Source organism: Leucoraja erinacea, chromosome 19 (genome assembly GCF_028641065.1).
Source record: "Leucoraja erinacea ecotype New England chromosome 19, Leri_hhj_1, whole genome shotgun sequence".
Lineage (NCBI taxonomy): Eukaryota > Metazoa > Chordata > Chondrichthyes > Rajiformes > Rajidae > Leucoraja > Leucoraja erinaceus.
This window is the reverse complement of record NC_073395.1, coordinates 38,876,614-38,887,205: the sequence shown is the minus strand read 5'-3', so window position 1 is coordinate 38,887,205 and position 10,592 is coordinate 38,876,614. Positions and strand designations below refer to the sequence as shown.

Here is a 10,592-nt window from a genome sequence, read left to right as displayed (position 1 = left end):
GGTTAACACAATTTGGCAATGGTGTGTCGAAAGACATATTTGGCTATCAACAACTTACCTGCCAGGTAAGCTAAATACAGTGGCAGACACCAGGTCAAGTAAATTTAATGACAACATCGAATGGATGTTAAACCCCAAAAAATTTGCAAAAGTTATCAAGCAATATGGCACGCCAGATATTGATTTATTTGCATCAAGGCTAAATCACCAGGTACCTATGTATGTCGCTTGGGAACCAGACCCTGAGGCAGCAGCGGTAGATGCGTTCGCACTGGATTGGGGAAATTCTTCTTCTATGCATTTCCTTCCTTCTGCCTCATCAGTTGGCGACTACGCACAATACAAATGGACTCTGCTTCAGGTATTTTGATAGTACCCGACTGGCCTACGCAGCCATGGTTCCCAATACTCCATGACATGGTTGTTGAAGCTCCGATGGTATTCCCCAGTGACCCAGAGTTATTAACACCCAGTGTCGGGCACAAGCCACCCTTGCCATGAAAAAAATCAAACTCCTGGGTTGCAGATTCTGCACAAACCACTTCTGGGACTGGGATTATCAGAACAAACCGTCGACACCATGTCAGCATCCCTCCGAACATCCACTAAAAACAGCACTTGTCCAGCATCAAAAAATGGGAGAAGTACTGCTCGGATACAGGGACCACCTACTCAACCGCTACAGTTACCAACGTACTGGAATTCCTGGTGAACCTTCACCACGATGAAGGACTCAGCTACAGAGCCATCAACACAGCTAGAAGTGCCCTGCCTGTCTATTTAAAGCCAGCTCCAGGACAACAGGCCATGGGGTCAAACTAATGAAGGGTATTTACAACTCTAACCCCCTAGACCAAGGTACACCCATATATGGGATGTCAGTGTGGTCCTGACATACCTCAGGGGATGGCCACCAGCCAGATCCCTCAACCTGGAACAATCTATGCTCAAAACACTCATGTTGATGGCACTTGTATCTGCACAGAGGGTCCAGTCACTACACCTATTGCGACTGGACAGCATGCTCACAGCTCCAGACCAGATCTCTGTCATTATCCAGGGACTGATCAAACAGAGCAGACCAGGAACACCTAATCCAGTCGTGGAATTCCGGGCTTACCCGCCAGAACCACGGTTATGTGCCATGACCCACCTACTATCCTACATAGACACAACCAAAATATTCGAGGGAGATGAAAAGCCTTGTGGGTCAGTCATAAAAAACCTTATGGTCGGGTGACGAGCCAAACCATTTCGAGATGGCTCAAGCAGGTGCTAAAAGCTGCTGGGATAAACACTAACATGTACAAATTTCATTCCACCAGGGCAGCATCCATGTCGATGGCTAAAAGAATGGATGTGCCTATAGACCACATCCTAGCTACAGCAGGATGGTCGGGGGAAAGACCGTTCAGAAATTTTATAATAAGCCATTGGCAAAACCTGTTTTATTTGCAGAAAAGATTTTACAGACTGCAAATATTTAATTTAGCCCAGGGGAGCAATTTAATTTCTTTGTTGTTATTGTTAAAAAATACCATTGTGTTTTTCTACAAACAGATTCATTGGTTGATTACGATAACACACTTCCTCCCTCAAGGACTTCGGCAGTGCGTGAAGTAATACCTGTTACACGGTTTGAAATCGCAGAGCTTTGAAGTCTTCACGTAGTCACTCATGTGACTCCGAAGTAAAATAGTAAGATTAAACGAGAATTTACCAGTTTGAAGTTTGATCTGTATTTTATGAGGAGTTACGATGAGGGATTATGTGCCCTCCGTTCCCACCCTCAATAATATGGGTCAAACTGATAACTGATGTCTCCGTTTCTTTACTATGTTTACTTCAATAACTGTGTCTATCTGTGATTCCACACCGCTGCTTTGAAGTATGCCGCGCATGCGTGCTGAGCGGGCTCTTCACGTAATCCCTCATCGCAACTCCTCATAAAATATAGATCAAACTTCAAACTGGTAAATTCTCCTTTAATCTTACTATTTTGGTTGAGATTTGGTTGTATAGAAACCACCAGTGGTTACAAGATACAATTGCTAGCAGCAGGGGTGAGGGAGAATCTAGCAATGAAGGTAGGAGGAAATGATTCTGCCAACATATGAATTTTAATTCTTTGTCCAAGCAAACCATCGGCTCCTCAAAGGATAGTTATTGTATTTAAATGTATTTCTGTCCAGCACTTACAGGGTTACAGCACCGTTGAGTATCAAAGTTGGAGGCATGGAGTCATACAGGTTCATTTAGTTTAGTTTAGAGATACTGTATAGCGCGGAGATTCGGTTTGTCAAGGAGGACTCTCTCTAACTTCTACAGGTGCACTGTAGAGAGCATGCTGACCGGTTGCATCGTGGCTTGGTTCGGCAACTTGAGCACCCTGGAGAGGAAAAGACTACTAAAAGTAGTAAACACTGCCCAGTCCACAATCGGCTCTGAACTTCCTTCCATCAAGGGGATTTATCGCAGTCGCTGCCTCAAAAAGGCTGGCAGTATCATCAAAGACCCACACCATCCTGGCCACACACTCATCTCCCTGTTAATTTCAGGTAGAAGGTACAGGAGCCTGAAGACTGCAACAACCAGGTCCGGGAATACCTACTTCCCCACAGCCATCAGGCTATTAAACCTGGCTCGGACAAAACTCTGATTATTAATTACCCATTATCTGTTATTTGCACTTTATCAGTTTATTTATTCATGTGTGTATATATTTATATTACGGTATATGGACACACTGATCTGTTTTGTAGTAAATGCCTACTATGTTCTGTTATGCTGAAGCAAAGCAAGAATTTCACTGTCCTATCAGGGTCACATGACAATAAACTCACTTGAACTTGAACTTAAACAGGCCCTTCGGCCCACGGAGTCCGCGCCAACCAGCGATCCCCGCACATTAACACCTTCCTACACACACTAGGGACAATTTACAATTATGCCAAGCCAATTAACTTCCAAACCTGAACGTCTTTGGTGTGTGGGAGAAAACCGGAGGATCTCGGCGAAAACCCACACAGGTCACGGGGAGAACGTACAAACTCTGTACAGACAGCACCCATAGTTGGGATCAAACCCGGATCTCTGGCAGTGTAAGTGCTGTAATAATAATAATAATAATAATATAAATTTTATTTATGGGCGCCTTTCAAGGGTCTCAAGGACACCGAAGGCAACAACTCTACCGCTGCGCCACCGTGCCGCCCATGTCATGCCATCCATGCTGAGCAATATGCAGCCTGTGGAGCTGACTGTTAATACACCAGGCTACATCAGCCACCACTCATTTGCTCCTCGAATATGCTCACCGTTATTCTACCAAGGTCATTCAGGGGCGACAGATGGCACAATGGGCTATGTGTTCGGCTGGCGACCGGAAGGTAGCCGGTTCGAATCCCGCTTGGAGTGCATACTGTCGCTGTGTCCTTGGGCAAGACACTTCACCCACCTTTGCCTGCGTGTGAATGTGTGTGAATGTGTGTGCGTGATTGGTGGTGGTCGGAGGGGCCGTAGGCGCAGATTAGCAGCCACGCTTCCGTCAGTCTGCCCCAGGGCAGCTGTGGCTACAGAAGTAGCTCACCACCACCGAGTGTGACTGAGGAGTGAATGAATAATGCGATGTAAAGCTCCTTGAGTATCTAGAAAGGCGCTATATAAATCCCATCCATTATTATTATTACTATTCAAGCAGTAAGGAAAACCAGGATGCTGACAGAATGATTCCTGACACACATCTGAAGGACTGGCACTGATGAGGAGCATCTTGCAGATGATACTTCTATCTCCGGATCTGTTTGCAGATTATCTCTTGCAAATTTACCAAAAGGCAATGGCTGGATGTTTCAGAAAGACCGAAAATCCTCAATATTTATCTGCAATGGAAAATGGAAAGAGAAGAATGGGAAAATAAGTGATGTGCAGCTTTCAGAATCAAAGAGTCATAGAGTGATACAGCGTGGAAACGCCCTCCAGGCCAACTTGCCCACACTGGCCAACATGTCCCAGCTACACTAGCCCCACCTGCCCACATTTAGTCCATATCCCTCCAAACCTCTCACAGGTTATGTGGCCAGAATGTGTGTAGACACCAATCTTCTTGCGTATGTTGTGCACAGCCTAAAGTTGTAGATCAAGGCCAGGACAGCATCAGTTACTGGGTGGATGGCTTTGATGCCACCAGGGAAAAGCCTCAGTGAGCATCATTCACGATGTGTGGGATGGTCTGGTCTGGATGTCCGCAGTCACAAGCAGGGCTGTCTGTCATCCCCCACTGATGCAGGTGATGGGCTGTTCTTGCATGGAGGGTGCAGATTCTGTTCAGGATTAGCCATTGCTTGTGATGGAGGTCAAATCCCGGTGGTTTCACTGTGGGGTCTGTGATGACATCTCCGTTGTTGGTGTTGGCATCTTTCCAGGCTCTACACCACTCCGTCTTGGAGTCAAAGTCTTCATGGGATTTAACGGAAGACCAGAAGGGTTTGCGGGACTTCAGGCATGTTGGGCAGATTGTTAAAGTCAGCGTGGATGGGAAGGTCGGGGTTAGCCTCGATGGTGCACCAATCTTTCAACATCTTCTCCCTTCTGCATATGCTGGGAGCGGTGATATGAGAGAATACAGGGAGCCACTACAATAGTGTTGACTTAAGCATCCCTGTGATAACCCGCATTGCAGAGTTAAGGACAGCGTCAACTCGTTTGGTGTGGCAGCTATTAGCCCAAGCTGCTGAGCAAAACGCGGCTGTTGACTAGACTACGGGCTAAGCTTACGGTACGGAGGGTGTGTGCATTGGATCCCCAGCTGGTGCCTGCAAGTTTCCTGATGATGGTGACGTAGAAACCAATACAATAATTGATCACAGTAATAGTTCAGATCATCATAGGTCACACTAATGGTGGTCCCTTATCACGTATCTATACACAGTAAATGGTTTGATTGTAATCATGTTTTGTCTTTCTGCTGACTGGATAGCACACAACAAAAGCTTTTCACTGTACCTCGGTACACATGACATTAAACTAACTAACTAAACCAATGCTTTATCATTGACGAGAGTCTTGGATATTTTATGTGGCTGCAATTTTTGATTGTGCAGTATAATTTGTATTTACCAAAGTGAAGGTAGTTGGTGCTTCTTGTGAGTGAGTTATTTCTTAATAGTAGATGGGCCCAAAGACCATCACAATATCGCATATATGATAGTAAATGTTTTACAGACACTAAATGGCCCTTTTCAATGACGGATTACAATCTTGGATTATCACTACCATAACCACTGGAGTTTCACTACATTTTATTCTCGAATAAAGGATTGTGACTGGTCTAAATGAGTGCACTTTAATCAGTATGGGAGCTTTCATATTACCATAAACATTATAGAAGACGGAAATGCTCAGGATAGCTATTAGCTGATAAATGCAAACTAAATTATAACTAATTCTGCTTGAACCATTATTTTGCTTGGGGAATGAAAGTAATTACCATATACAACTGGTGCTCTGAGTGATTGTGTCGTTTCTTTGGGATAGCTGAGTTACTAATCAGAATATATTACTGTTCTGATTGTGCAGTGGAATTCCATTTACTCCTAATGCAGCATTGTCAAGAGATTTCTGTCTTCGATGATTCTTCATTTACATAATTTTTACCTGAAATACGAAAATAAAAATATCATCATCAACAAAACGTTTGAGTCTAAATTAAATTTCATATTCATGTCTTCTGTAACCGTAACGTTTAAACGCATAGCATGAAATCAGTGCTTGTGTGGGATTGTAGGATTATTTAGGCTGATTTCAAATAACATGGGAGGAAAAAATCTAATCACATGGAATAATGAATTAGAAAAACTCACAAGACTAAAGGCGCACAAATCAATGCGATCTGATGACCTGCACTCAAGGCTTTTAAAAAAGGTGGCTGCAGAGACGGTGGACATTTTTGTTGAAGTTTTTTCTTGAAGTCTTTAAGGTACAAGTACATCATCTCTGCAAGTGGCGAAGATAGACACAAAAAGCTGGACTAGCTGGTCAGACAGCATCTCTGGAGAAAAGGAATAGGTAGCATTTTGGGTCGAGACACTTCTTCATAAGTGGCCACACACATACACAACATGGTAAGGTAGGAATATGGCATATTTACCAAAAATATGAGGCAGTGACTACATTGGTTAGGCTGCACATGGGGTATTATGTGCAGTTCTGGTCACCCCATGGCAGGAAAGATGCCAGAGAGGGTGCAGACAAGATTCACAACTCCCATGATGCCAGAATGGGCTTAAGGTGAGTAAGGCTTTGCCAGTTTTAAAGGCAATCTGAGAGACAAACATTTCACAAAGGATATTTGGAATGAGCGGCTGAGAAGATAGTGGAAGGAGGAAGAGGAACAACATTTAGAGGCATCTGGACAAGTACTTAAATGAGCAGGAATGGAAGGATTTGAAATTAAACACTTACAGAATAATGAAAGGCATAGATAGAGTGGATGTGGAAAGGATGTTTCCACTGGTGGGAGAGTCTAGGGCCAGAGGTCATAGCCTCAGAATTAAAGGCTGCTGTTTTAGAAAGGAGGTGAGGAGAAACGTCTTTAGTCAAAGGGTAGTTAATCTGTGGAACCCATTGCCGAGGAGGACTGTGGAGGCCAAGTCAGTGGATATTTATAAGGCCAAGATAGAAAAATTCTTGATTCAGAACGTGTGTTGAGGGTTATGGGGAGAAGACAGGAAAATGGGATTGGGAGGCAGAGATCAGCCATGATTGAATGACAGAGTGGACATAGAAACATAGAAATTAGGTGCAGGAGTAGGCCATTCGGCCCTTCGAGCCTGCACCGCCATTCAATATGATCATGGCTGATCATCCAACTCAGTATCCCGTACCTGCCTTCTTTCCATACCCCCTGATCCCCTTAGCCACAAGGGCCACATCTAACTCCCTCTTAAATATAGCCCAATGGGCCAAAATACCTAATTCTACTCCTATAACTTAATAACTTGTAAAGCAGGCAAGTGGATTTAGTATTGACAGGCATGGTGGGCTGCAAGGATTTGGGTGGACAAATAACCTGTTTCTATGCTAACTCATGAAACGTTGATTGGCCATGAGAAAGAGGGGTGGTGGTGTCGGCGAAGGGCCGAAGGTCGGACAGCTGGCCGGGTTGCTGACCGACGGGGTCACGGGCGAGGCGCTGCTGCTGCACTCCATGGGTTGCACTATGTCGGGACGGGCGACGCGGGGCCGGTCGCTGCGCTCCTTGACTCGAGTGGTAGCAGTCCCATACGGGACAAGGGCAGTCCCATACGGGACAAACTAATTTAGCCCAATATATATGGGATGTCGCGGCTAATACGGGACAGTTGGCAACCCTATGGTGACAACACGTATACAGACGGAGGGACAACATGCCGACTGAGGATATGTCCTTTGTGGAGAGTGTGTCCTGAGGATATGGCCCTTTATGTACACACTGTGTATTGAGGAACCCCCCTAGCAGCGGCAACATGCAGCCGGTGAGTGTGATAGGGAGGGGGGTATCTCCTGGTTCTCCTGGGCGCTGGTGGAGCGGGACTGAGCGCACAGTTGACCTGTAAAGCCTCGCCTGGAACACGGATATGCGCCGCCGAGCGCAGGGCACTGAGCCGCGGATCCGCTCACCTTCCTGCAAGGACACTCCTTGGGGCGGGGCGTGGAGCGGCCACATTGTGATCAGACACTGAGTCGGCCGGCGAGCACCAGGTTACTCACTCATCCACTCACCCTGCTACTGGCGGCACCGCCACTCGGGACATCTGCTCTGTGTGAGCTGCCAGTGGGCTGGTGTGGGCCGCCGAGTGGGTGTGTGTGTGTGTTTGTGTCTGTCACTGCGTGTGTGTGTGTGTGCAGATCACCTGCGGCGCCCACACAGGGACCGCTCTCCAGCTGGGACTGACATTCAGCAACGTGAACAGTGGATCACAGCATCGGACAGCAGAGACAACAGTCATAGAGCAACATTGATTAAACCCCGGCGGCGTAGAAGGTATGCGGAGTGTGCATTGGAAGGGATTCGTGAAGCTTTGCGCCACTTGTAACCAGCATTTATAAATCGTGCCGACTCCAACTTCAAGAGACGTCCAGGTATGTGCCCTCTGCCTTCATGGGCAGGCATTCTGTCTGTTAACTTTAGGCTTTAGTCTTGTTTTAAACACGAACATCGAAATCCTTCTTTGCCTTTGTGTCACGATAACTTGACAGAACGTTTTACCTTTTAGCATTTCCTCCCCAAACCCAGCACGTTGCAAACTGTCTTCTTATTTTACACCAACTGTTACGAGCGAGGAGTCAGTCAGTTGCGGTGGGGATTAGGTCATGCGGTCAGCGTGATCCACAATGATTCATCTCTCTGTAAACATTAAGTGGGGAAGGGAGAAAGTGTTAACGATTTGCGAGGTTTTGTGCAGGTCGGTGCTCTACAAGGAGTGTCATGAACGTTATATAGGTATTTCCCCGATGTCGCAGTCTGCGTGCCTGGGGATTAATGGTGTTACCTAACCCTTCAAAGTTAAAGTAGATGTGTAGGAAGGAAGTGCACATGTTGGTTTATACCTAAGATGGACATAAAATGCTTCAGTAACTCAGCGGGAAAGTCAGCATCTCTGGAGAGAAGGAATGGGTGACGTCTATGATCGAGACCCTTCCTCAGACGACCCATTCCTTCTCTCCGGAGATGATGCCTGTTCCGCTGAGTTACTCCAGCATTTTGTGTCTATCTTTAAAGAAGAGCTGGGTTGCATAATTGACCTTGGGTGAGCAGAACTGGAAACCAGAACACATAGACACTGGAATTTAGAAGGATGAGAGGGAATCTTATAGAAATATAAAATTATTAAGGGATTGGACAGGCTAGATACAGGAAACATGTTCCCTATGTTGGGGGAGTCCAGAACCAGGGACCACAGTTTAAGAATAAGGGGTAGGCCATTTAGAACTGAGATGAGGACAAACTTTTTCACCCAGAGAGTTGTGAATCTGTGGGATTCTCTGCCTCAAAGGGCAGTGGAGGCCGATTCATTGGATGCATTCAAAAGAGTTAGATAGAGCACTTAGGGCTAGCGGAATCAGGGATATGGGGAGGAGACAGGAACAGGGTACAGATTGTGGATGGTCAGCCATGATCACATTGAATGGCGGAGCTGGCTGGAAGGAATTCCACAGATTCACCGCTCTCTGAATAAAGGCTTTGTGTGGGACAAATCCTGTCCCACTAATTGGATTGAGTTTATTGAGGAGGTAACTCCAGAGATTGGTGAAGGCGGGGTAGCAGATGTTCTCCATGTGGACTTCAGTAAAGCATTTGACAAGGTCCTGCATGACTACTTGGCTACTTGGGTCCAAAATTGGCTTGATGAAAGTAGGAAGAGAGTAGTGGTGGAAGGATGCTTTTCTGATGCAGTCTTTGAGGAAAGGCGTACTGTGGATTTTGCTGCTGGGAGCATTGTTGTTTGTGATAATATATTAACAGCCCAAAGGCATGATGAATACATTAGCAGATGACACGAAGGATAATGGTTTGTGGATAGCAAGGAAGCTTGCACAGCAGGTTATGATGTAAGTCAGGATATAGGCAACATCAAGGTACAGGTCAGTGGGAAATCAGGTAGAATAATGGCAGACGGAATATAATTGTAACAGATGCACAACCATGCATTTTGGGAAGTCAAATAGGGGTAGGAAGGACATTTATAATAAAAGTAGGTTACTAAGAAATGTTGAACGGTGGAACCTACGGATTGAAGCTCATATTTCCCTGACAGTGGAAAGAAAGGAAAATTGCATGGTGAAGAAGACATATGGCATGCATGACTTCATCATTTCATATCATATCTATATAACTCGAAAACTCTCATCTTGTACGTGTGTTTATGTGTGTGTCTTTATATTTCCGCAAAAACACTACCCGGTAACAATAAGATTTTTACATATTCTGATTCATATTTTTCCCCTCCAGGCAGGGATCAGGTTCAATTAAGATTTGATCCTAAATTTCACGTTACTTGCGATTAAAGCTTTAAAAATGTCAACTTACGCAAGATTTATACTGTTAAAATCATTCCTTACAGCTTCCAACACACTTCGATACAAAATTGCAAGACAGGAACACTGAACTTTTCACCTCAAAGGGATATCACAGCAAGTGCACCTGACATTTGCAACAATGTGGCCATCATAGCTCCTGGCAGGACAGGAGGGGGATGGTCAATTAGTATTGCAATTGGGGAAGTGCAATTGGGATTTTTTTTTCATCCACTGCTGTGGGAGGCAGAAGAGTGCTGGAAACTTACGTTTGGCAATGGGTTGAGTTGGGGGAGCTCGCCTCCCCTGGGGGCTATGGGTTAGTGGTGCAATATTTTGTTGGGCAACGAGTTGAGTTGGGGGACCAGGCCTCCCGTGTGACAGGGACCCAACGGGGAAATGGGTGAGTGTTGGAATATTGCGTTGTGGGAGCAGTTGGTCCAGCAAGACGATGGGACATTATGTTGCAAATTCACACAACATTTGTTAGACCACTCTTGTGTGTAGTTCTGGTTGCCACTTGCAACAACAACATG

The 10,592-nt window shown here is 45.5% G+C and overlaps 1 protein-coding gene across 1 annotated transcript in view; it reads left to right on the top strand.

The window, feature by feature from the left end:
- The first annotated feature begins 3,629 nt into the window (after positions 1–3,629).
- met (MET proto-oncogene, receptor tyrosine kinase) overlaps positions 3,630–10,592 on the top strand; it is a 236,937-nt gene continuing 229,974 nt past the window's right edge. The window contains 1 exon segment of the mRNA XM_055649985.1: positions 3,630–8,121. The gene's annotated coding sequence lies outside the window, so the exon portion shown is untranslated.